This window comes from Daphnia pulicaria, chromosome 1 (assembly GCF_021234035.1).
Source record: "Daphnia pulicaria isolate SC F1-1A chromosome 1, SC_F0-13Bv2, whole genome shotgun sequence".
Classification (NCBI taxonomy): domain Eukaryota; kingdom Metazoa; phylum Arthropoda; class Branchiopoda; order Diplostraca; family Daphniidae; genus Daphnia; species Daphnia pulicaria.
Genome location: NC_060913.1, coordinates 19141743 through 19165909, shown reverse-complemented (window position 1 = coordinate 19165909; position 24167 = coordinate 19141743). Strand labels below are relative to the sequence as shown.

At 36.7% G+C, this 24167-nt stretch overlaps 19 non-coding genes across 19 annotated transcripts; all 19 read left to right on the top strand.

Annotated features, from left to right (window-relative positions):
• The first annotated feature begins 1609 nt into the window (after positions 1–1609).
• Positions 1610–1682, top strand: Trnat-agu. Its single transcript has one exon. It is a non-coding gene; the product is annotated as a tRNA-Thr (tRNA).
• An 895-nt stretch (positions 1683–2577) lies between these two features.
• Positions 2578–2650, top strand: Trnat-agu. The gene has a single exon. It is a non-coding gene; the product is annotated as a tRNA-Thr (tRNA).
• Positions 2651–3051: 401 nt separating this feature from the next.
• Trnat-agu lies at positions 3052–3124 on the top strand. The gene has a single exon. It is a non-coding gene; the product is annotated as a tRNA-Thr (tRNA).
• Positions 3125–4009: 885 nt separating this feature from the next.
• On the top strand, positions 4010–4082 carry Trnat-agu. The gene has a single exon. It is a non-coding gene; the product is annotated as a tRNA-Thr (tRNA).
• Positions 4083–4967: 885 nt separating this feature from the next.
• Positions 4968–5040, top strand: Trnat-agu. The gene has a single exon. It is a non-coding gene; the product is annotated as a tRNA-Thr (tRNA).
• Positions 5041–5441: 401 nt separating this feature from the next.
• Trnat-agu lies at positions 5442–5514 on the top strand. The gene has a single exon. It is a non-coding gene; the product is annotated as a tRNA-Thr (tRNA).
• Positions 5515–5925: 411 nt separating this feature from the next.
• On the top strand, positions 5926–5998 carry Trnat-agu. Its single transcript has one exon. It is a non-coding gene; the product is annotated as a tRNA-Thr (tRNA).
• Positions 5999–7389: 1391 nt separating this feature from the next.
• On the top strand, positions 7390–7462 carry Trnat-agu. Its single transcript has one exon. It is a non-coding gene; the product is annotated as a tRNA-Thr (tRNA).
• Positions 7463–8840: 1378 nt separating this feature from the next.
• Trnas-acu lies at positions 8841–8913 on the top strand. Its single transcript has one exon. It is a non-coding gene; the product is annotated as a tRNA-Ser (tRNA).
• A 2335-nt stretch (positions 8914–11248) lies between these two features.
• On the top strand, positions 11249–11321 carry Trnat-agu. Its single transcript has one exon. It is a non-coding gene; the product is annotated as a tRNA-Thr (tRNA).
• Positions 11322–13174: 1853 nt separating this feature from the next.
• On the top strand, positions 13175–13247 carry Trnat-agu. Its single transcript has one exon. It is a non-coding gene; the product is annotated as a tRNA-Thr (tRNA).
• Positions 13248–14141: 894 nt separating this feature from the next.
• Positions 14142–14214, top strand: Trnat-agu. Its single transcript has one exon. It is a non-coding gene; the product is annotated as a tRNA-Thr (tRNA).
• A 1368-nt stretch (positions 14215–15582) lies between these two features.
• Trnat-agu lies at positions 15583–15655 on the top strand. The gene has a single exon. It is a non-coding gene; the product is annotated as a tRNA-Thr (tRNA).
• Positions 15656–16066: 411 nt separating this feature from the next.
• Positions 16067–16139, top strand: Trnat-agu. The gene has a single exon. It is a non-coding gene; the product is annotated as a tRNA-Thr (tRNA).
• Positions 16140–20377: 4238 nt separating this feature from the next.
• On the top strand, positions 20378–20450 carry Trnat-agu. The gene has a single exon. It is a non-coding gene; the product is annotated as a tRNA-Thr (tRNA).
• Positions 20451–21819: 1369 nt separating this feature from the next.
• On the top strand, positions 21820–21892 carry Trnat-agu. The gene has a single exon. It is a non-coding gene; the product is annotated as a tRNA-Thr (tRNA).
• Positions 21893–22305: 413 nt separating this feature from the next.
• Trnat-agu lies at positions 22306–22378 on the top strand. The gene has a single exon. It is a non-coding gene; the product is annotated as a tRNA-Thr (tRNA).
• A 411-nt stretch (positions 22379–22789) lies between these two features.
• Trnat-agu lies at positions 22790–22862 on the top strand. Its single transcript has one exon. It is a non-coding gene; the product is annotated as a tRNA-Thr (tRNA).
• A 401-nt stretch (positions 22863–23263) lies between these two features.
• Trnat-agu lies at positions 23264–23336 on the top strand. Its single transcript has one exon. It is a non-coding gene; the product is annotated as a tRNA-Thr (tRNA).
• Positions 23337–24167: the final 831 nt, after the last annotated feature.

Sequence of the window (24167 nt, the reverse complement as noted above, 5' to 3'; positions counted from 1 at the left end):
CTTCCTAGTAAGAGACCAGGACTCGTAGTATCGTTGAAAATCTCGTTGATATTTTTGTAAATTGTTCTTTGTGCTGTGGAACAGTTGGGAACTTTAAAATAAAGGTAATCAATTGTAAAACTGCTGTTGTGACGTCATGACCACTTTTGAGATTGTTGTCCTATGAAGCCGTTTTGTGGTCCTATGGCTTAGATGGCAAAGCGCCTGCCTAGTAAGCAGGAGATCATGAGTTCGAGTCTCATTGGGACCTGTGAGAAATGTCATCATAATCATCCCGTGTCTCTTAGAAATCAGAAAAAGAACTGATAGAATCGTTAAAATAAGTTCTATTATAGCACAGAATACCGTTAAATTGCTAGTTATAATGATTATTTTCTTGGTAGTCTAATTTTGACTGCCTACTAGGGCACAATTCCATAGGTATTTTCCATGCTAAAATTTAAACACCAAATCATAATAACTAATTGTGCAGCATGGATCTGCTCTTCCTAGTAAGAGACCAGGACTCGTAGTATCGTTGAAAATCTCGTTGATTTTTTTGTAAATTGTTTGGAACAGTTGGGAACTTTAAAATAGAAGTAATCAATTGTAAAACTGCTTTTGTGACGTCATGACCACTTTTTAAATTGTTGTCCTATGAAGCCGTTTTGTGGTCCTATGGCTTAGATGGCAAAGCGCCTGCCTAGTAAGCAGGAGATCACGAGTTCGAGTCTCGTTGGCACCTGTAAGAAATGTCATCATAATCATCCCGTGTCTCTTAGAAATCAGAAAAAGAACTGATAGAATCGTTAAAATAAGTTCTATTATAGCGCAGAATACCGTTAAATTGCTAGTTATAATGATTATTTTCTTGGTAGTCTAATTTTGACTGCCTACTAGGGCACAATTCCATAGGTATTTTCCATGCTAAAATTTAAACACCAAATCATAATAACTAATTGTGCAGCATGGATCTGCTCTTCCTAGTAAGAGACCAGGACTCGTAGTATCGTTGAAAATCTCGTTGATTTTTTTGTAAATTTTTTGGAACAGTTGGGAACTTTAAAATAGAAGTAATCAATTGTAAAACTGCTTTTGTGACGTCATGACCACTTTTTAAATTGTTGTCCTATGAAGCCGTTTTGTGGTCCTATGGCTTAGATGGCAAAGCGCCTGCCTAGTAAGCAGGAGATCACGAGTTCGAGTCTCATTGGGACCTGTAAGAAATGTCATCATAATCATCCCGTGTCTCTTAGAAATCAGAAAAAGAACTGATAGAATCGTTAAAATAAGTTCTATTATAGCGCAGAATACCGTTAAATTGCTAGTTATAATGATTATTTTCTTGGTAGTCTAATTTTGACTGCCTACTAGGGCACAATTTCATAGGTATTTTCCATGCTAAAATTTAAACACCAAATCATAATAACTAATTGTGCAGCATGGATCTGCTCTTCCTAGTAAGAGACCAGGACTCGTAGTATCGTTGAAAATCTCGTTGATTTTTTTGTAAATTGTTCTTTGTGCTGTGGAACAGTTGGGAACTTTAAAATCGAAGTAATCAATTGTAAAACTGCTGTTGTGACGTCATGACCATTTTTGAGATTGTTGTACTATGAAGCCGTTTTGTGGTCCTATGGCTTAGATGGCAAAGCGCCTGCCTAGTAAGCAGGAGATCACGAGTTCGAGTCTCGTTGGGACCAGTAAGAAATGTCATCATAATCATCCCGTGTCTCTTAGAAATCAGAAAAATAACTGATGGAATCGTTAAAATAAGTTCTAGTATAGCGCAGAATACCGTTAAATTGCTAGTTATAATGATTATTTTCTTGGTAGTCTAATTTTGACTGCCTACTCGGGCACAATTCCAAAGGTATTTTCCATTCTGAAATTTAAACACCAAATCATAATAACTAATTGTGCAGCATGGATCTGCTCTTCCTAGTAAGAGACCAGGACTCGTAGTATCGTTGAAAATCTCGTTGATTTTTTTGTAAATTGTTCTTTGTGCTGTGGAACAGTTGGGAACTTTAAAATAGAAGTAATCAATTGTAAAACTGCTTTTGTGACGTCATGACCACTTTTTAACTTGTTGTCCTATGAAGCCGTTTTGTGGTCCTATGGCTTAGATGGCAAAGCGCCTGCCTAGTAAGCAGGAGATCACGAGTTCGAGTATCGTAGGGACCTGTAAGAAATGTCATCATAATCATCCCGTGTCTCTTAGAAATCAGAAAAATAACTGATGGAATCGTTAAAATAAGTTCTAGTATAGCGCAGAATACCGTTAAATTGCTAGTTATAATGATTATTTTCTTGGTAGTCTAATTTTGACTGCCTACTAGGGCACAATTCCATAGGTATTTTCCATGCTAAAATTTAAACACCAAATCATAATAACTAATTGTGCAGCATGGATCTGCTCTTCCTAGTAAGAGACCAGGACTCGTAGTATCGTTGAAAATCTCGTTGATATTTTTGTAAATTGTTCTTTGTGCTGTGGAACAGTTGGGAACTTTAAAATAAAGGTAATTAATTGTAAAACTGCTGTTGTGACGTCATGACCACTTTTGAGATTGTTGTCCTATGAAGCCGTTTTGTGGTCCTATGGCTTAGATGGCAAAGCGCCTGCCTAGTAAGCAGGAGATCACGAGTTCGAGTCTCGTTGGGACCTGTAAGAAATGTCATCATAATCATCCCGTGTCTCTTAGAAATCAGAAAAAGAACTGATAGAATCGTTAAAATAAGTTCTATTATAGCGCAGAATACCGTTAAATTGCTAGTTATAATGATTATTTTCTTGGTAGTCTAATTTTGATTGCCTATTCGGGCACAATTCCAAAGGTATTTTCCATGCTGAAATTTAAACACCAAATCATAATAACTAATTGTGCAGCATGAATCTGCTCTTCCTAGTAAGAGACCAGGACTCGTAGTATCGTTGAAAATCTCGTTGATTTTTTTGTAAATTGTTTGGAACAGTTGGGAACTTTAAAATAGAAGTAATCAATTGTAAAACTGCTTTTGTGACGTCATGACCACTTTTTAAATTGTTGTCCTATGAAGCCGTTTTGTGGTCCTATGGCTTAGATGGCAAAGCGCCTGCCTAGTAAGCAGGAGATCACGAGTTCGAGTCTCGTTGGGACCTGTAAGAAATGTCATCATAATCATCCCGTGTCTCTTAGAATTCAGAAAAAGAACTGATAGAATCGTTAAAATAAGATCTATTTTAGCGCAGAATACCGTTAAATTGCTAGTTATAATGATTATTTTCTTGGTAGTCTAATTTTGACTGCCTACTAGGGCACAATTCCATAGGTATTTTCCATGCTAAAATTTAAACACCAAATCATAATAACTAATTGTGCAGCATGGATCTGCTCTTCCTAGTAAGAGACCAGGACTCGTAGTATCGTTGAAAATCTCGTTGATTTTTTTGTAAATTGTTCTTTGTGCTGTGGAACAGTTGGGAACTTTAAAATAGAAGTAATCAATTGTAAAACTGCTTTTGTGACGTCATGACCATTTCTGAAGTTGTTGTACTATGAAGCCGTTTTGTGGTCCTATGGCTTAGATGGCAAAGCGCCTGCCTAGTAAGCAGGAGATCACGAGTTCGAGTTTCGTTGGGACTTGTAAGAAATGTCATCATAATCATCCCGTGTCTCTTAGAAATCAGAAAAAGAACTGATGGAATCGTTAAAATAAGTTCTAGTATAGCGCAGAATACCGTTAAATTGCTAGTTATAATGATTATTTTCTTGGTAGTCTAATTTTGACTGCCTACTAGGGCACAATTCCATAGGTATTTTCCATGCTAAAATTTAAACACCAAATCATAATAACTAATTGTGCAGCATGGATCTGCTCTTCCTAGTAAGAGACCAGGACTCGTAGTATCGTTGAAAATCTCGTTGATTTTTTTGTAAATTGTTTGGAACAGTTGGGAACTTTAAAATAGAAGTAATCAATTGTAAAACTGCTTTTGTGACGTCATGACCACTTTTTAAATTGTTGTCCTATGAAGCCGTTTTGTGGTCCTATGGCTTAGATGGCAAAGCGCCTGCCTAGTAAGCAGGAGATCACGAGTTCGAGTCTCGTTGGGACCTGTAAGAAATGTCATCATAATCATCCCGTGTCTCTTAGAATTCAGAAAAAGAACTGATAGAATCGTTAAAATAAGATCTATTTTAGCGCAGAATACCGTTAAATTGCTAGTTATAATGATTATTTTCTTGGTAGTCTAATTTTGACTGCCTACTAGGGCACAATTCCATAGGTATTTTCCATGCTAAAATTTAAACACCAAATCATAATAACTAATTGTGCAGCATGGATCTGCTCTTCCTAGTAAGAGACCAGGACTCGTAGTATCGTTGAAAATCTCGTTGATTTTTTTGTAAATTGTTCTTTGTGCTGTGGAACAGTTGGGAACTTTAAAATAGAAGTAATCAATTGTAAAACTGCTTTTGTGACGTCATGACCATTTCTGAAGTTGTTGTACTATGAAGCCGTTTTGTGGTCCTATGGCTTAGATGGCAAAGCGCCTGCCTAGTAAGCAGGAGATCACGAGTTCGAGTTTCGTTGGGACTTGTAAGAAATGTCATCATAATCATCCCGTGTCTCTTAGAAATCAGAAAAAGAACTGATGGAATCGTTAAAATAAGTTCTAGTATAGCGCAGAATACCGTTAAATTGCTAGTTATAATGATTATTTTCTTGGTAGTCTAATTTTGACTGCCTACTAGGGCACAATTCCATAGGTATTTTCCATGCTAAAATTTAAACACCAAATCATAATAACTAATTGTGCAGCATGGATCTGCTCTTCCTAGTAAGAGACCAGGACTCGTAGTATCGTTGAAAATCTCGTTGATTTTTTTGTAAATTGTTTGGAACAGTTGGGAACTTTAAAATAGAAGTAATCAATTGTAAAACTGCTTTTGTGACGTCATGACCACTTTTTAAATTGTTGTCCTATGAAGCCGTTTTGTGGTCCTATGGCTTAGATGGCAAAGCGCCTGCCTAGTAAGCAGGAGATCACGAGTTCGAGTCTCGTTGGGACCTGTAAGAAATTTCATCATAATCATCCCGTGTCTCTTAGAAATCAGAAAAAGAACTGATGGAATCGTTAAAATAAGTTCTAGTATAGCGCAGAATACCGTTAAATTGCTAGTTATAATGATTATTTTCTTGGTAGTCTAATTTTGACTGCCTACTAGGGCACAATTCCATAGGTATTTTCCATGCTAAAATTTAAACACCAAATCATAATAACTAATTGTGCAGCATGGATCTGCTCTTCCTAGTAAGAGACCAGGACTCGTAGTATCGTTGAAAATCTCGTTGATTTTTTTGTAAATTGTTTGGAACAGTTGGGAACTTTAAAATAGAAGTAATCAATTGTAAAACTGCTTTTGTGACGTCATGACCACTTTTTAAATTGTTGTTCTATGAAGCCGTTTTGTGGTCCTATGGCTTAGATGGCAAAGCGCCTGCCTAGTAAGCAGGAGATCACGAGTTCGAGTCTCGTTGGGACCTGTAAGAAATGTCATCATAATCATCCCGTGTCTCTTAGAAATCAGAAAAAGAACTGATAAAATCGTTAAAATAAGTTCTATTATAGCGCAGAATACCGTTAAATTGCTAGTTATAATGATTATTTTCTTGGTAGTCTAATTTTGACTGCCTACTAGGGCACAATTCCATAGGTATTTTCCATGCTAAAATTTAAACACCAAATCATAATAACTAATTGTGCAGCATGGATCTGCTCTTCCTAGTAAGAGACCAGGACTCGTAGTATCGTTGAAAATCTCGTTGATTTTTTTGTAAATTTTTCTTTGTGCTGTGGAACAGTTGGGAACTTTAAAATCGAAGTAATCAATTGTAAAACTGCTGTTGTGACGTCATGACCATTTTTGAAATTGTTGTCCTATGAAGCCGTTTTATGGTCCTATGGCTTAGATGGCAAAGCGCCTGCCTAGTAAGCAGGAGATCACGAGTTCGAGTCTCGTTGGGACCTGTAAGAAATGTCATCATAATCATCCCGTGTCTCTTAGAAATCAGAAAAAGAACTGATAGAATCGTTAAAATAAGTTCTATTATAGCGCAGAATACCGTTAAATTGCTAGTTATAATGATTATTTTCTTGGTAGTCTAATTTTGACTGCCTACTAGGGCACAATTCCATAGGTATTTTCCATGCTAAAATTTAAACACCAAATCATAATAACTAATTGTGCAGCATGGATCTGCTCTTCCTAGTAAGAGACCAGGACTCGTAGTATCGTTGAAAATCTCGTTGATTTTTTTGTAAATTGTTTGGAACAGTTGGGAACTTTAAAATAGAAGTAATCAATTGTAAAACTGCTTTTGTGACGTCATGACCACTTTTTAAATTGTTGTCCTATGAAGCCGTTTTGTGGTCCTATGGCTTAGATGGCAAAGCGCCTGCCTAGTAAGCAGGAGATCACGAGTAGCGCCTGCCTAGTAAGCAGGAGATCACGAGTTCGAGTCTCGTTGGGACCTGTAAGAAATGTCATCATAATCATCCCGTGTCTCTTAGAAATCAGAAAAAGAACTGATGGAATCGTTAAAATAAGTTCTAGTATAGCGCAGAATACCGTTAAATTGCTAGTTATAATGATTATTTTCTTGGTAGTCTAATTTTGACTGCCTACTAGGGCACAATTCCATAGGTATTTTCCATGCTAAAATTTAAACACCAAATCATAATAACTAATTGTGCAGCATGGATCTGCTCTTCCTAGTAAGAGACCAGGACTCGTAGTATCGTTGAAAATCTCGTTGATTTTTTTGTAAATTGTTTGGAACAGTTGGGAACTTTAAAATAGAAGTAATCAATTGTAAAACTGCTTTTGTGACGTCATGACCACTTTTTAAATTGTTGTCCTATGAAGCCGTTTTGTGGTCCTATGGCTTAGATGGCAAAGCGCCTGCCTAGTAAGCAGGAGATCACGAGTTCGACTCTCGTTGGGACCTGTAAGAAATGTCATCATAATCATCCCGTGTCTCTTAGAAATCAGAAAAAGAACTGATAAAATCGTTAAAATAAGTTCTATTATAGCGCAGAATACCGTTAAATTGCTAGTTATAATGATTATTTTCTTGGTAGTCTAATTTTGACTGCCTACTAGGGCACAATTCCATAGGTATTTTCCATGCTAAAATTTAAACACCAAATCATAATAACTAATTGTGCAGCATGGATCTGCTCTTCCTAGTAAGAGACCAGGACTCGTAGTATCGTTGAAAATCTCGTTGATTTTTTTGTAAATTTTTCTTTGTGCTGTGGAACAGTTGGGAACTTTAAAATCGAAGTAATCAATTGTAAAACTGCTGTTGTGACGTCATGACCATTTTTGAAATTGTTGTCCTATGAAGCCGTTTTATGGTCCTATGGCTTAGATGGCAAAGCGCCTGCCTAGTAAGCAGGAGATCACGAGTTCGAGTCTCGTTGGGACCTGTAAGAAATGTCATCATAATCATCCCGTGTCTCTTAGAAATCAGAAAAAGAACTGATAGAATCGTTAAAATAAGTTCTATTATAGCGCAGAATACCGTTAAATTGCTAGTTATAATGATTATTTTCTTGGTAGTCTAATTTTGACTGCCTACTAGGGCACAATTCCATAGGTATTTTCCATGCTAAAATTTAAACACCAAATCATAATAACTAATTGTGCAGCATGGATCTGCTCTTCCTAGTAAGAGACCAGGACTCGTAGTATCGTTGAAAATCTCGTTGATATTTTTGTAAATTGTTCTTTGTGCTGTGGAACAGTTGGGAACTTTAAAATAAAGGTAATCAATTGTAAAACTGCTGTTGTGACGTCATGACCACTTTTGAGATTGTTGTCCTATGAAGCCGTTTTGTGGTCCTATGGCTTTGATGGCAAAGCGCCTGCCTAGTAAGCAGGAGATCACGAGTTCGAGTCTCGTTGGAACCTGTAAGAAATGTCATCATAATCATCCCGTGTCTCTTAGAAATCAGAAAAAGAACTGATATAATCGTTAAAATAAGTTCTATTATAGCGCAGAATACCGTTAAATTGCTAGTTATAATGATTATTTTCTTGGTAGTCTAATTTTGACTGCCTACTAGGGCACAATTCCATAGGTATTTTCCATGCTAAAATTTAAACACCAAATCATAATAACTCATTGTGCAGCATGGATCTGCTCTTCCTAGTAAGAGACCAGGACTCGTAGTATCGTTGAAAATCTCGTTGATATTTTTGTAAATTGTTCTTTGTGCTGTGGAACAGTTGGGAACTTTAAAATAAAGGTAATCAATTGTAAAACTGCTGTTGTGACGTCATGACCACTTTTGAGATTGTTGTCCTATGAAGCCGTTTTGTGGTCCTATGGCTTAGATGGCAAAGCGCCTGCCTAGTAAGCAGGAGATCACGAGTTCGAGTCTCGTTGGAACCTGTAAGAAATGTCATCATAATCATCCCGTGTCTCTTAGAATTCAGAAAAAGAACTGATAGAATCGTTAAAATAAGTTCTATTTTAGCGCAGAATACCGTTAAATTGCTAGTTATAATGATTATTTTCTTGGTAGTCTAATTTTGATTGCCTACTCGGGCACAATTCCATAGGTATCTTCCATGCTGAAATTTAAACACCAAATCATAATAACTAATTGTGCAGCATGGATCTGCTCTTCCTAGTAAGAGACCAGGACTCGTAGTATCGTTGAAAATCTCGTTGATTTTTTTGTAAATTGTTTTTGTGCTGTGGAACAGTTGGGAACTTTAAAATAGAAGTAATCGATTGTAAAACTGCTGTTGTGACGTCATGACCACTTTTTAAATTGTTGTCCTATGAAGCCGTTTTGTGGTCCTATGGCTTAGATGGCATAGCGCCTGCCTACTAAGCAGGAGATCACTAGTTCGAGTCTCGTTGGGACCTGTAATAAATGTCATCATAATCATCTCGTATCTCTTAGAATCAGAAAAAGAACTGATATAATCGTTAAAATAAGTTCTATTATAGCGCAGAATACCGTTAAATTGCTAGTTATAATGATTATTTTCTTGGTAGTCTAATTTTGACTGCCTACTCGGGCACAATTCCATAGGTATTTTCCATGCTAAAATTTAAACACCAAATCATAATAACTAATTGTGCAGCATGGATCTGCTCTTCCTAGTAAGAGACCAGGACTCGTAGTATCGTTGAAAATCTCGTTGATTTTTTTGTAAATTGTTTGGAACAGTTGGGAACTTTAAAATAGAAGTAATCAATTGTAAAACTGCTTTTGTGACGTCATGACCACTTTTTAAATTGTTGTCCTATGAAGCCGTTTTGTGGTCCTATGGCTTAGATGGCAAAGCGCCTGCCTAGTAAGCAGGAAATCACGAGTTCGAGTCTCGTTGGAACCTGTAAGAAATGTCATCATAATCATCCCGTGTCTCTTAGAAATCAGAAAAAGAACTGATAGAATCGTTAAAATAAGTTCTATTATAGCGCAGAATACCGTTAAATTGCTAGTTATAATGATTATTTTCTTGGTAGTCTAATTTTGACTGCCTACTAGGGCACAATTCCATAGGTATTTTCCATGCTAAAATTTAAACACCAAATCATAATAACTCATTGTGCAGCATGGATCTGCTCTTCCTAGTAAGAGACCAGGACTCGTAGTATCGTTGAAAATCTCGTTGATATTTTTGTAAATTGTTCTTTGTGCTGTGGAACAGTTGGGAACTTTAAAATAAAGGTAATCAATTGTAAAACTGCTGTTGTGACGTCATGACCACTTTTGAGATTGTTGTCCTATGAAGCCGTTTTGTGGTCCTATGGCTTTGATGGCAAAGCGCCTGCCTAGTAAGCAGGAGATCACGAGTTCGAGTCTCGTTGGAACCTGTAAGAAATGTCATCATAATCATCCCGTGTCTCTTAGAAATCAGAAAAAGAACTGATATAATCGTTAAAATAAGTTCTATTATAGCGCAGAATACCGTTAAATTGCTAGTTATAATGATTATTTTCTTGGTAGTCTAATTTTGACTGCCTACTAGGGCACAATTCCATAGGTATTTTCCATGCTAAAATTTAAACACCAAATCATAATAACTCATTGTGCAGCATGGATCTGCTCTTCCTAGTAAGAGACCAGGACTCGTAGTATCGTTGAAAATCTCGTTGATATTTTTGTAAATTGTTCTTTGTGCTGTGGAACAGTTGGGAACTTTAAAATAAAGGTAATCAATTGTAAAACTGCTGTTGTGACGTCATTACCACTTTTGAGATTGTTGTCCTATGAAGCCGTTTTGTGGTCCTATGGCTTAGATGGCGAAGCGCCTGCCTAGTAAGCAGGAGATCACGAGTTCGAGTCTCGTTGGGACCTGTAAGAAATGTCATCATAATCATCCCGTGTCTCTTAGAAATCAGAAAAAGAACTGATACAATCGTTAAAATAAGTTCTATTATAGCGCAGAATACCGTTAAATTGCTAGTTATAATGATTATTTTCTTGGTAGTCTAATTTTGACTGCCTACTAGGGCACAATTCCATAGGTATTTTCCATGCTAAAATTTAAACACCAAATCATAATAACTCATTGTGCAGCATGGATCTGCTCTTCCTAGTAAGAGACCAGGACTCGTAGTATCGTTGAAAATCTCGTTGATATTTTTGTAAATTGTTCTTTGTGCTGTGGAACAGTTGGGAACTTTAAAATAAAGGTAATCAATTGTAAAACTGCTGTTGTGACGTCATGACCACTTTTGAGATTGTTGTCCTATGAAGCCGTTTTGTGGTCCTATGGCTTAGATGGCAAAGCGCCTGCCTAGTAAGCAGGAGATCACGAGTTCGAGTCTCGTTGGAACCTGTAAGAAATGTCATCATAATCATCCCGTGTCTCTTAGAATTCAGAAAAAGAACTGATAGAATCGTTAAAATAAGTTCTATTTTAGCGCAGAATACCGTTAAATTGCTAGTTATAATGATTATTTTCTTGGTAGTCTAATTTTGATTGCCTACTCGGGCACAATTCCATAGGTATCTTCCATGCTGAAATTTAAACACCAAATCATAATAACTAATTGTGCAGCATGGATCTGCTCTTCCTAGTAAGAGACCAGGACTCATAGTATCGTTGAAAATCTCGTTGATATTTTTGTAAATGTTCTTTGTGCTGTGGAACAGTTGGGAACTTTAAAAAAAAGGTAATCAATTGTAAAACTGCTGTTGTGACGTCATGACCACTTTTGAGATTGTTGTCCTATGAAGCCGTTTTGTGGTCCTATGGCTTAGATGGCAAAGCGCCTGCCTAGTAAGCAGGAGATCACGAGTTCGAGTCTCGTTGGGACCTGTAAGAAATGTCATCATAATCATCCCGTGTCTCTTAGAAATCAGAAAAAGAACTGATAGAATCGTTAAAATAAGTTCTATTATAGCGCAGAATACCGTTATTTTGCTAGTTAAAATGATTATTTTCTTGGTAGTCTAATTTTGACTGCCTACTTGGGCACAATTCCATAGGTATTTTCGATGCTAAAATTTAAACACCAAATCATAATAACTCATTGTGCAGCATGGATCTGCTCTTCCTAGTAAGAGACCAGGACTCGTAGTATCGTTGAAAATCTCGTTGATATTTTTGTAAATTGTTCTTTGTGCTGTGGAACAGTTGGGAACTTTAAAATAAAGGTAATCAATTGTAAAACTGCTGTTGTGACGTCATGACCACTTTTGAGATTGTTGTCCTATGAAGCCGTTTTGTGGTCCTATGGCTTAGATGGCAAAGCGCCTGCCTAGTAAGCAGGAGATCACGAGTTCGAGTCTCGTTGGAACCTGTAAGAAATGTCATCATAATCATTCCGTGTCTCTTAGAATTCAGAAAAAGAACTGATAGAATCGTTAAAATAAGTTCTATTTTAGCGCAGAATACCGTTAAATTGCTAGTTATAATGATTATTTTCTTGGTAGTCTAATTTTGATTGCCTACTCGGGCACAATTCCATAGGTATCTTCCATGCTGAAATTTAAACACCAAATCATAATAACTAATTGTGCAGCATGGATCTGCTCTTCCTAGTAAGAGACCAGGACTCGTAGTATCGTTGAAAATCTCGTTGATTTTTTTGTAAATTGTTTGGAACAGTTGGGAACTTTAAAATAGAAGTAATCAATTGTAAAACTGCTTTTGTGACGTCATGACCACTTTTTAAATTGTTGTCCTATGAAGCCGTTTTGTGGTCCTATGGCTTAGATGGCAAAGCGCCTGCCTAGTAAGCAAGAGATCACGAGTTCGAGTCTCGTTGGGACCTGTAAGAAATGTCATCATAATCATCCCGTGTCTCTTAGAAATCAGAAAAAGAACTGATAGAATCGTTAAAATAAGTTCTATTATAGCGCAGAATACCGTTAAATTGCTAGTTATAATGATTATTTTCTTGGTAGTCTAATTTTGACTGCCTACTAGGGCACAATTCCATAGGTATTTTCCATGCTAAAATTTAAACACCAAATCATAATAACTCATTGTGCAGCATGGATCTGCTCTTCCTAGTAAGAGACCAGGACTCGTAGTATCGTTGAAAATCTCGTTGATATTTTTGTAAATTGTTCTTTGTGCTGTGGAACAGTTGGGAACTTTAAAATAAAGGTAATCAATTGTAAAACTGCTGTTGTGACGTCATGACCACTTTTGAGATTGTTGTCCTATGAAGCCGTATTGTGGTCCTATGGCTTAGATGGCAAAGCGCCTGCCTAGTAAGCAGGAGATCACGAGTTCGAGTCTCGTTGGAACCTGTAAGAAATGTCATCATAATCATCCCGTGTCTCTTAGAATTCAGAAAAAGAACTGATAGAATCGTTAAAATAAGTTCTATTTTAGCGCAGAATACCGTTAAATTGCTAGTTATAATGATTATTTTCTTGGTAGTCTAATTTTGATTGCCTACTCGGGCACAATTCCATAGGTATCTTCCATGCTGAAATTTAAACACCAAATCATAATAACTAATTGTGCAGCATGGATCTGCTCTTCCTAGTAAGAGACCAGGACTCGTAGTATCGTTGAAAATCTCGTTGATATTTTTGTAAATTGTTCTTTGTGCTGTGGAACAGTTGGGAACTTTAAAATAAAGGTAATCAATTGTAAAACTGCTGTTGTGACGTCATGACCACTTTTGAGATTGTTGTCCTATGAAGCCGTTTTGTGGTCCTATGGCTTAGATGGCAAAGCGCCTGCCTAGTAAGCAGGAGATCACGAGTTCGAGTCTCGTTGGGACCTGTAAGAAATGTCATCATAATCATCCCGTGTCTCTTAGAAATCAGATAAAGAACTGATGGAATCGTTAAAATAAGTTCTATTATAGCGCAGAATACCGTTAAATTGCTAGTTATAATGATTATTTTCTTGGTAGTCTAATTTTGACTGCCTACTAGGGCACAATTCCATAGGTATTTTCCATGCTTAAATTTAAACACCAAATCATAATAACTAATTGTGCAGCATGGATCTGCTCTTCCTAGTAAGAGACCAGGACTCGTAGTATCGTTGAAAATCTCGTTGATATTTTTGTAAATTGTTCTTTGTGCTGTGGAACAGTTGGGAACTTTAAAATAAAGGTAATCAATTGTAAAACTGCTTTTGTGACGTCATGACCACTTTTTAAATTGTTGTCCTATTAAGCCGTTTAGTGGTCCTATGGCTTAGATGGCAAAGCGCCTGCCTAGTAAGCAGGAGATCACGAGTTCGAGTCTCATTGGGACCTGTAAAAAATGTCATCATAATCATCCCGTGTCTCTTAGAATTCAGAAAAAAAACTGATAGAATCGTTAAAATAAGATCTATTTTAGCGCAGAATACCGTTAAATTGCTAGTTATAATGATTATTTTCTTGGTAGTCTAATTTTGACTGCCTACTCGGGCACAATTCCAAAGGTATTTTCCATGCTGAAATTGAAACACCAAATCATAATAACTAATTGTGCAGCATGGATCTGCTCTTCCTAGTAAGAGACCAGGACTCGTAGTATCGTTGAAAATCTCGTTGATTTTTTTGTAAATTGTTTTTGTGCTGTGGAACAGTTGGGAACTTTAAAATAGAAGTAATCGATTGTAAATTTGCTGTTGTGACGTCATGACCACTTTTTAAATTGTTGTCCTATGAAGGCGTTTTGTGGTCCTATGGCTTAGATGGCATAGCGCCTGCCTAGTAAGCAGGAGATCACGAGTTCGAGTCTCGTTGGGACCTGTTATAAATGTCATCATAATCATCTCGTATCTCTTAGAATCAGAAAAAGAACTGATATAATCGTTAAAATAAGTTCTATTATAGCGCAGAATACCGTTAAATTGCTAGTTATAATGATTATTTTCTTGGTAGTCTAATTTTGACTGCCTACTCGGGCACAATTTCATAGGTATTTTCCATGCTAACATTTAAACACCAAATCATAATAACTAATTGTGCAGCATGGATCTGCTCTTCCTAGTAAGAGACCAGGACTCGTAGTATCGTTGAAAATCTCGTTGATATTTTTGTAAATTGTTTGGAACAGTTGGGAACTTTAAAATAGAAGTAATCAATTGTAAAACTGCTTTTGTGACGTCATGACCACTTTTTAAATTGTTGTCCTATGAAGCCGTTTTGTGGTCCTATGGCTTAGATGGCAAAGCGCCTGCCTAGTAAGCAGGAAATCACGAGTTCGAGTCTCGTTGGAACCTGTAAGAAATGTCATCATAATCATCCCGTGTCTCTTAGAAATCAGAAAAAGAACTGATAGAATCGTTAAAATAAGTTCTATTATAGCGCAGAATACCGTTAAATTGCTAGTTATAATGATTATTTTCTTGGTAGTCTAATTTTGACTGCCTACTAGGGCACAATTCCATAGGTATTTTCCATGCTAAAATTTAAACACCAAATCATAATAACTCATTGTGCAGCATGGATCTGCTCTTCCTAGTAAGAGACCAGGACTCGTAGTATCGTTGAAAATCTCGTTGATATTTTTGTAAATTGTTCTTTGTGCTGTGGAACAGTTGGGAACTTTAAAATAAAGGTAATCAATTGTAAAACTGCTGTTGTGACGTCATGACCACTTTTGAGATTGTTGTCCTATGAAGCCGTTTTGTGTTCCTATGGATTAGATGGCAAAGCGCCTGCCTAGTAAGCAGGAGATCACGAGTTCGAGTCTCGTTGGAACCTGTAAGAAATGTCATCATAATCATCCCGTGTCTCTTAGAAATCAGAAAAAGAACTGATAGAATCGTTAAAATAAGTTCTATTATAGCGCAGAATACCGTTAAATTGCTAGTTATAATGATTATTTTCTTGGTAGTCTAATTTTGACTGCCTACTAGGGCACAATTCCATAGGTATTTTCCATGCTAAAATTTAAACACCAAATCATAATAACTCATTGTGCAGCATGGATCTGCTCTTCCTAGTAAGAGACCAGGACTCGTAGTATCGTTGAAAATCTCGTTGATATTTTTGTAAATTGTTCTTTGTGCTGTGGAACAGTTGGGAACTTTAAAATAAAGGTAATCAATTGTAAAACTGCTGTTGTGACGTCATGACCACTTTTGAGATTGTTGTCCTATGAAGCCGTTTAGTGGTCCTATGGCTTAGATGGCAAAGCGCCTGCCTAGTAAGCAGGAGATCACGAGTTCGAGTCTCGTTGGGACCTGTAAGAAATGTCATCATAATCATCCCGTGTCTCTTAGAAATCAGAAAAAGAACTGATATAATCGTTAAAATAAGTTCTATTATAGCGCAGAATACCGTTAAATTGCTAGTTATAATGATTATTTTCTTGGTAGTCTAATTTTGACTGCCTACTAGGGCACAATTCCATAGGTATTTTCCATGCTAAAATTTAAACACCAAATCATAATAACTCATTGTGCAGCATGGATCTGCTCTTCCTAGTAAGAGACCAGGACTCGTAGTATCGTTGAAAATCTCGTTGATATTTTTGTAAATTGTTCTTTGTGCTGTGGAACAGTTGGGAACTTTAAAATAAAGGTAATCAATTGTAAAACTGCTTTTGTGACGTCATGACCACTTTTTAAATTGTTGTCCTATGAAGCCGTTTAGTGGTCCTATGGCTTAGATGGCAAAGCGCCTGCCTAGTAAGCAGGAGATCACGAGTTCGAGTCTCGTTGGGACCTGTAAAAAATGTCAGCATAATCATCCCGTGTCTCTTAGAATTCAGAAAAAGAACTGATAGAATCGTTAAAAAAAGATCTATTTTAGCGCAGAATACCGTTAAATTGCTAGTTATAATGATTGTTTTCTTGGTAGTCTAATTTTGACTGCCTACTCGGGCACAATTCCAAAGGTATTTTCCATGCTGAAATTTAAACACCAAATCATAATAACTAATTGTGCAGCATGGATCTGCTCTTCCTAGTAAGAGACCAGGACTCGTAGTATCGTTGAAAATCTCGTTGATTTTTTTGTAAATTGTTTTTGTGCTGTGGAACAGTTGGGAACTTTAAAATAGAAGTAATCGATTGTAAAACTGCTGTTGTGACGTCATGACCACTTTTTAAATTGTTGTCCTATGAAGCCGTTTTGTGGTCCTATGGCTTAGATGGCATAGCGTCTGCCTAGTAAGCAGGAGATCACGAGTTCGAGTCTCGTTGGGACCTGTAAGAAATGTCATCATAATCATCTCGTATCTCTTAGAATCAGAAAAAGAACTGATATAATCGTTAAAATAAGTTCTATTATAGCGCAGAATACCGTTAAATTGCTAGTTATAATGATTATTTTCTTGGTAGTCTAATTTTGACTGCCTACTCGGGCACAATTCCATAGGTATTTTCCATGCTAAAATTTAAACACCAAATCATAATAACTAATTGTGCAGCATGGATCTGCTCTTCCTAGTAAGAGACCAGGACTCGTAGTATCGTTGAAAATCTCGTTGATTTTTTTGTAAATTGTTTGGAACAGTTGGGAACTTTAAAATAGAAGTAATCAATTGTAAAACTGCTTTTGTGACGTCATGACCACTTTTTAAATTGTTGTCCTATGAAGCCGTTTTGTGGTCCTATGGCTTAGATGGCAAAGCGCCTGCCTAGTAAGCAGGAAATCACGACTTCGAGTCTCGTTGGAACCTGTAAGTAAATGTCATCATAATCATCCCGTGTCTCTTAGAAATCAGAAAAAGAACTGATAGAATCGTTAAAATAAGTTCTATTATAGCGCAGAATACCGTTAAATTGCTAGTTATAATGATTATTTTCTTGGTAGTCTAATTTTGACTGCCTACTAGGGCACAATTCCATAGGTATTTTCCATGCTAAAATTTAAACACCAAATCATAATAACTCATTGTGCAGCATGGATCTGCTCTTCCTAGTAAGAGACCAGGACTCGTAGTATCGTTGAAAATCTCGTTGATATTTTTGTAAATTGTTCTTTGTGCTGTGGAACAGTTGGGAACTTTAAAATAAAGGTAATCAATTGTAAAACTGCTGTTGTGACGTCATGACCACTTTTGAGATTGTTGTCCTATGAAGCCGTTTTGTGGTCCTATGGCTTAGATGGCAAAGCGCCTGCCTAGTAAGCAGGAGATCACGAGTTCGAGTCTCGTTTGAACCTGTAAGAAATGTCATTATAATAATCCCGTGTCTCTTAGAAATCAGAAAAAGAACTGATATAATCGTTAAAATAAGTTCTATTATAGCGCAGAATACCGTTAAATTGCTAGTTATAATGATTATTTTCTTGGTAGTCTAATTTTGACTGCCTACTAGGGCACAATTCCATAGGTATTTTCCATGCTAAAATTTAAACACCAAATCATAATAACTCATTGTGCAGCATGGATCTGCTCTTCCTAGTAAGAGACCAGGACTCGTAGTATCGTTGAAAATCTCGTTGATTTTTTTGTAAATTGTTTGGAACAGTTGGGAACTTTAAAATAGAAGTAATCAATTGTAAAACTGCTTTTGTGACGTCATGACCACTTTTTTAATTGTTGTCCTATGAAGCCGTTTTGTGGTCCTATGGATTAGATGGCAAAGCGCCTGCCTAGTAAGCAGGAGATCACGAGTTCGAGTCTCGTTGGGACCTGTAAGAAATGTTATCATAATCATCCCGTGTCTCTTAGAATTCAGAAAAAGAACTGATAGAATCGTTAAAATAAGATCTATTTTAGCGCAGAATACCGTTAAATTGCTAGTTATAATGATTATTTCTTGGTAGTCTAATTTTGACTGCCTACTCGGGCACAATTCCAAAGGTATTTTCCATGCTGAAATTTAAACACCAAATCATAATAACTAATTGTGCAGCATGGATCTGCTCTTCCTAGTAAGAGACCAGGACTCGTAGTATCGTTGAAAATCTCGTTGATTTTTTTGTAAATTGTTTTTGTGCTGTGGAACAGTTGGGAACTTTAAAATAGAAGTAATCGATTGTAAAACTGCTGTTGTGACGTCATGACCACTTTTTAAATTGTTGTCCTATGAAGCCGTTTTGTGGTCCTATGGCTTAGATGGCATAGCGTCTGCCTAGTAAGCAGGAGATCACGAGTTCGAGTCTCGTTGGGACCTGTAAGAAATGTCATCATAATCATCTCGTATCTCTTAGAATCAGAAAAAGAACTGATATAATCGTTAAAATAAGTTCTATTATAGCGCAGAATACCGTTAAATTGCTAGTTATAATGATTATTTTCTTGGTAGTCTAATTTTGACTGCCTACTCGGGCACAATTCCATAGGTATTTTCCATGCTAAAATTTAAACACCAAATCATAATAACTAATTGTGCAGCATGGATCTGCTCTTCCTAGTAAGAGACCAGGACTCGTAGTATCGTTGAAAATCTCGTTGATTTTTTTGTAAATTGTTTGGAACAGTTGGGAACTTTAAAATAGAAGTAATCAATTGTAAAACTGCTTTTGTGACGTCATGACCACTTTTTAAATTGTTGTCCTATGAAGCCGTTTTGTGGTCCTATGGCTTAGATGGCAAAGCGCCTGCCTAGTAAGCAGGAAATCACGACTTCGAGTCTCGTTGGAACCTGTAAGTAAATGTCATCATAATCATCCCGTGTCTCTTAGAAATCAGAAAAAGAACTGATAGAATCGTTAAAATAAGTTCTATTATAGCGCAGAATACCGTTAAATTGCTAGTTATAATGATTATTTTCTTGGTAGTCTAATTTTGACTGCCTACTAGGGCACAATTCCATAGGTATTTTCCATGCTAAAATTTAAACACCAAATCATAATAACTCATTGTGCAGCATGGATCTGCTCTTCCTAGTAAGAGACCAGGACTCGTAGTATCGTTGAAAATCTCGTTGATATTTTTGTAAATTGTTCTTTGTGCTGTGGAACAGTTGGGAACTTTAAAATAAAGGTAATCAATTGTAAAACTGCTGTTGTGACGTCATGACCACTTTTGAGATTGTTGTCCTATGAAGCCGTTTTGTGGTCCTATGGCTTAGATGGCAAAGCGCCTGCCTAGTAAGCAGGAGATCACGAGTTCGAGTCTCGTTTGAACCTGTAAGAAATGTCATTATAATAATCCCGTGTCTCTTAGAAATCAGAAAAAGAACTGATATAATCGTTAAAATAAGTTCTATTATAGCGCAGAATACCGTTAAATTGCTAGTTATAATGATTATTTTCTTGGTAGTCTAATTTTGACTGCCTACTAGGGCACAATTCCATAGGTATTTTCCATGCTAAAATTTAAACACCAAATCATAATAACTCATTGTGCAGCATGGATCTGCTCTTCCTAGTAAGAGACCAGGACTCGTAGTATCGTTGAAAATCTCGTTGATTTTTTTGTAAATTGTTTGGAACAGTTGGGAACTTTAAAATAGAAGTAATCAATTGTAAAACTGCTTTTGTGACGTCATGACCACTTTTTTAATTGTTGTCCTATGAAGCCGTTTTGTGGTCCTATGGATTAGATGGCAAAGCGCCTGCCTAGTAAGCAGGAGATCACGAGTTCGAGTCTCGTTGGGACCTGTAAGAAATGTTATCATAATCATCCCGTGTCTCTTAGAATTCAGAAAAAGAACTGATAGAATCGTTAAAATAAGATCTATTTTAGCGCAGAATACCGTTAAATTGCTAGTTATAATGATTATTTCTTGGTAGTCTAATTTTGACTGCCTACTCGGGCACAATTCCAAAGGTATTTTCCATGCTGAAATTTAAACACCAAATCATAATAACTAATTGTGCAGCATGGATCTGCTCTTCCTAGTAAGAGACCAGGACTCGTAGTATCGTTGAAAATCTCGTTGATTTTTTTGTAAATTGTTTTTGTGCTGTGGAACAGTTGGGAACTTTAAAATAGAAGTAATCAATTGTAAAACTGCTGTTGTGACGTCATGACCACTTTTTAAATTGTTGTCCTATGAAGCCGTTTTGTGGTCCTATGGCTTAGATGGCATAGCGCCTGCCTAGTAAGCAGGAGATCACGAGTTCGAGTCTCGTTGGGACCTGTAAGAAATGTCATCATTATCATCTCGTGTCTCTTAGAATCAGAAAAAGAACTGATAGAATCGTTAAAATAAGTTCTATTATAGCGCAGAATACCGTTAAATTTTTGCTAGTTATAATGATTATTTTCTTGGTAGTCTAATTTTGACTGCCTACTAGGGCACAATTCCATAGGTATTTTCCATGCTAAAATTTAAACACCAAATCATAATAACTCATTGTGCAGCATGGATCTGCTCTTCCTAGTAAGAGACCAGGACTCGTAGTATCGTTGAAAATCTCGTTGATATTTTTGTAAATTGTTCTTTGTGCTGTGGAACAGTTGGGAACTTTAAAATAAAGGTAATCAATTGTAAAACTGCTGTTGTGACGTCATGACCACTTTTGAGATTGTTGTCCTATGAAGCCGTTTTGTGGTCCTATGGCTTAGATGGCAAAGCGCCTGCCTAGTAAGCAGGAGATCACGAGTTCGAGTATCGTAGGGACCTGTAAGAATCGTCATCATAATCATCCCTTGTCTCTTAAATTCAGAAAAAGAACTGATAGAATCGTTAAAATAAGATCTATTTTAGCGCAGAATACCGTTAAATTGCTAGTTATAATGATTATTTTCTTGGTAGTCTAATTTTGACTGCCTACTAGGGCACAATTCCAAAGGTATTTTCCATGCTGAAATTTAAACACCAAATCATAATAACTAATTGTGCAGCATGGATCTGCTCTTCCTAGTAAGAGACCAGGACTCGTAGTATCGTTGAAAATCTCGTTGATTTTTTTGTAAATTGTTTGGAACAGTTGGGAACTTTAAAATAGAAGTAATCAATTGTAAAACTGCTTTTGTGACGTCATGACCACTTTTTTAATTGTTGTCCTATGAAGCCGTTTTGTGGTCCTATGGATTAGATGGCAAAGCGCCTGCCTAGTAAGCAGGAGATCACGAGTTCGAGTCTCGTTGGGACCTGTAAGAAATGTTATCATAATCATCCCGTGTCTCTTAGAATTCAGAAAAAGAACTGATAGAATCGTTAAAACAAGATCTATTTTAGCGCAGAATACCGTTAAATTGCTAGTTATAATGATTATTTTCTTGGTAGTCTAATTTTGACTGCCTACTCGGGCACAATTCCAAAGGTATTTTCCATGCTGAAATTTAAACACCAAATCATAATAACTAATTGTGCAGCATGGATCTGCTTTTCCTAGTAAGAGACCAGGACTCGTAGTATCGTTGAAAATCTCGTTGATTTTTTTGTAAATTGTTTTTGTGCTGTGGAACAGTTGGGAACTTTAAAATAGAAGTAATCAATTGTAAAACTGCTGTTGTGACGTCATGACCACTTTTTAAATTGTTGTCCTATGAAGCCGTTTTGTGGTCCTATGGCTTAGATGGCATAGCGCCTGCCTAGTAAGCAGGAGATCACGAGTTCGAGTCTCGTTGGGACCTGTAAGAAATGTCATCATAATCATCTCGTGTCTCTTAGAATCAGAAAAAGAACTGATAGAATCGTTAAAATAAGTTCTATTATAGCGCAGAATACCGTTAAATTTTTGCTAGTTATAATGATTATTTTCTTGGTAGTCTAATTTTGACTGCCTACTCGGGCACAATTCCATAGGTATTTTCCATGCTAAAATTTAAACACCAAATCATAATAACTAATTGTGCTGCATGGATCTGCTCTTCCTAGTAAGAGACCAGGACTCGTAGTATCGTTGAAAATCTCGTTGATATTTTTGTAAATTGTTCTTTGTGTTGTGGGACAGTTGGGAACTTTAAAATAAAGGTAATCAATTGTAAAACTGCTGTTGTGACGTCATGACCACTTTTGAGATTGTTGTCCTATGAAGCCGTTTTGTGGTCCTATGGCTTAGATGGCAAAGCGCCTGCCTAGTAAGCAGGAGATCACGAGTTCGAGTCTCGTTGGGACCTGTAAGAAATGTCATCATAATCATCCCGTGTCTCTTAGAATTCAGAAAAAGAACTGATAGAATCGTTAAAATAAGATCTATTTTAGCGCAGAATACCGTTAAATTGCTAGTTATAATGATTATTTTCTTGGTAGTCTAATTTTGACTGCCTACTCGGGCACAATTCCAAAGGTATTTTCCATGCTGAAATTTAAACACCAAATCATAATAACTAATTGTGCAGCATGGATCTGCTCTTCCTAGTAAGAGACCAGGACTCGTAGTATCGTTGAAAATCTCGTTGATATTTTTGTAAATTGTTCTTTGTGCTGTGGAACAGTTGGGAACTTTAAAATAAAGGTAATCAATTGTAAAACTGCTGTTGTGACGTCATGACCACTTTTGAGATTGTTGTCCTATGAAGCCGTATTGTGGTCCTATGGCTTAGATGGCAAAGCGCCTGCCTAGTAAGCAGGAGATCACGAGTTCGAGTCTCGTTGGGACCTGTGAGAAATGTCATCATAATCATCCCGTGTCTCTTAGAAATCAGAAAAAGAACTGATAGAATCGTTAAAATAAGTTCTATTATAGCGCAGAATACCGTTAAATTGCTAGTTATAATGATTATTTTCTTGGTAGTCTAATTTTGACTGCCTACTCGGGCACAATTCCAAAGGTATTTTCCATGCTGAAATTTAAACACCAAATCATAATAACTAATTGTGCAGCATGGATCTGCTCTTCCTAGTAAGAGACCAGGACTCGTAGTATCGTTGAAAATCTCGTTCATTTTTTTGTAAATTGTTTGGAACAGTTGGGAACTTTAAAATAGAAGTAATCAATTGTAAAACTGCTTTTGTGACTTCATGACCACTTTTTAAATTGTTGTCTTATGAAGCCGTTTTGTGGTCCTATGGCTTAGATGGCAAAGCGCCTGCCTAGTAAGCAGGAGATCACGAGTTCGAGTCTCGTTGGGACCTGAAGAAATGTCATCATATTCATCCCGTGTCTCTTAGAAATCAGAAAAAGAACTGATAGAATCGTTAAAATAAGATCAATTTTAGCGCAGAATACCGTTAAATTGCTAGTTATAATGTTTATTTTCTTGGTAGTCTAATTCTGACTGCCTACTCGGGCACAATTCCAAAGGTATTTTCCATGCTGAAATTTAAACACCAAATCATAATAACTAATTGTGCAGCATGGATCTGCTCTTCCTAGTAAGAGACCAGGACTCGTAGTATCGTTGAAAATCTCGTTGATTTTTTTGTAAATTGTTTTTGTGCTGTGGAACAGTTGGGAACTTTAAAATAGAAGTAATCAATTGTAAAACTGCTGTTGTGACGTCATGACCACTTTTTAAATTGTTGTCCGATGAAGCCATTATGTGGTCCTAAGGCTTAGATGGCAAAGCGCCTGCCTAGTTAGAAGGAGATCACGAGTTCGAGTCTCGTTGGGACATGTAAGAAATGTCATCATAATCATCCCGTGTCTTTTAGAATTCAGAAAAAGAACTGATAGAATCGTTAAAATAAGATCTATTTTAGCGCAGAATACCGTTAAATTGCTAGTTATAATGATTATTTTCTTGGTAGTCTAATTTTGACTGCCTACTAGGGCACAATTCCATAGGTATTTTCCATGCTGAAATTTAAACACCAAATCATAATAACTAATTGTGCAGCATGGATCTGCTCTTCCTAGTAAGAGACCAGGACTCGTAGTATCGTTGAAAATCTCGTTGATTTTTTTGTAAATTGTTTGGAACAGTTGGGAACTTTAAAATAGAAGTAATCAATTGTAAAACTTCT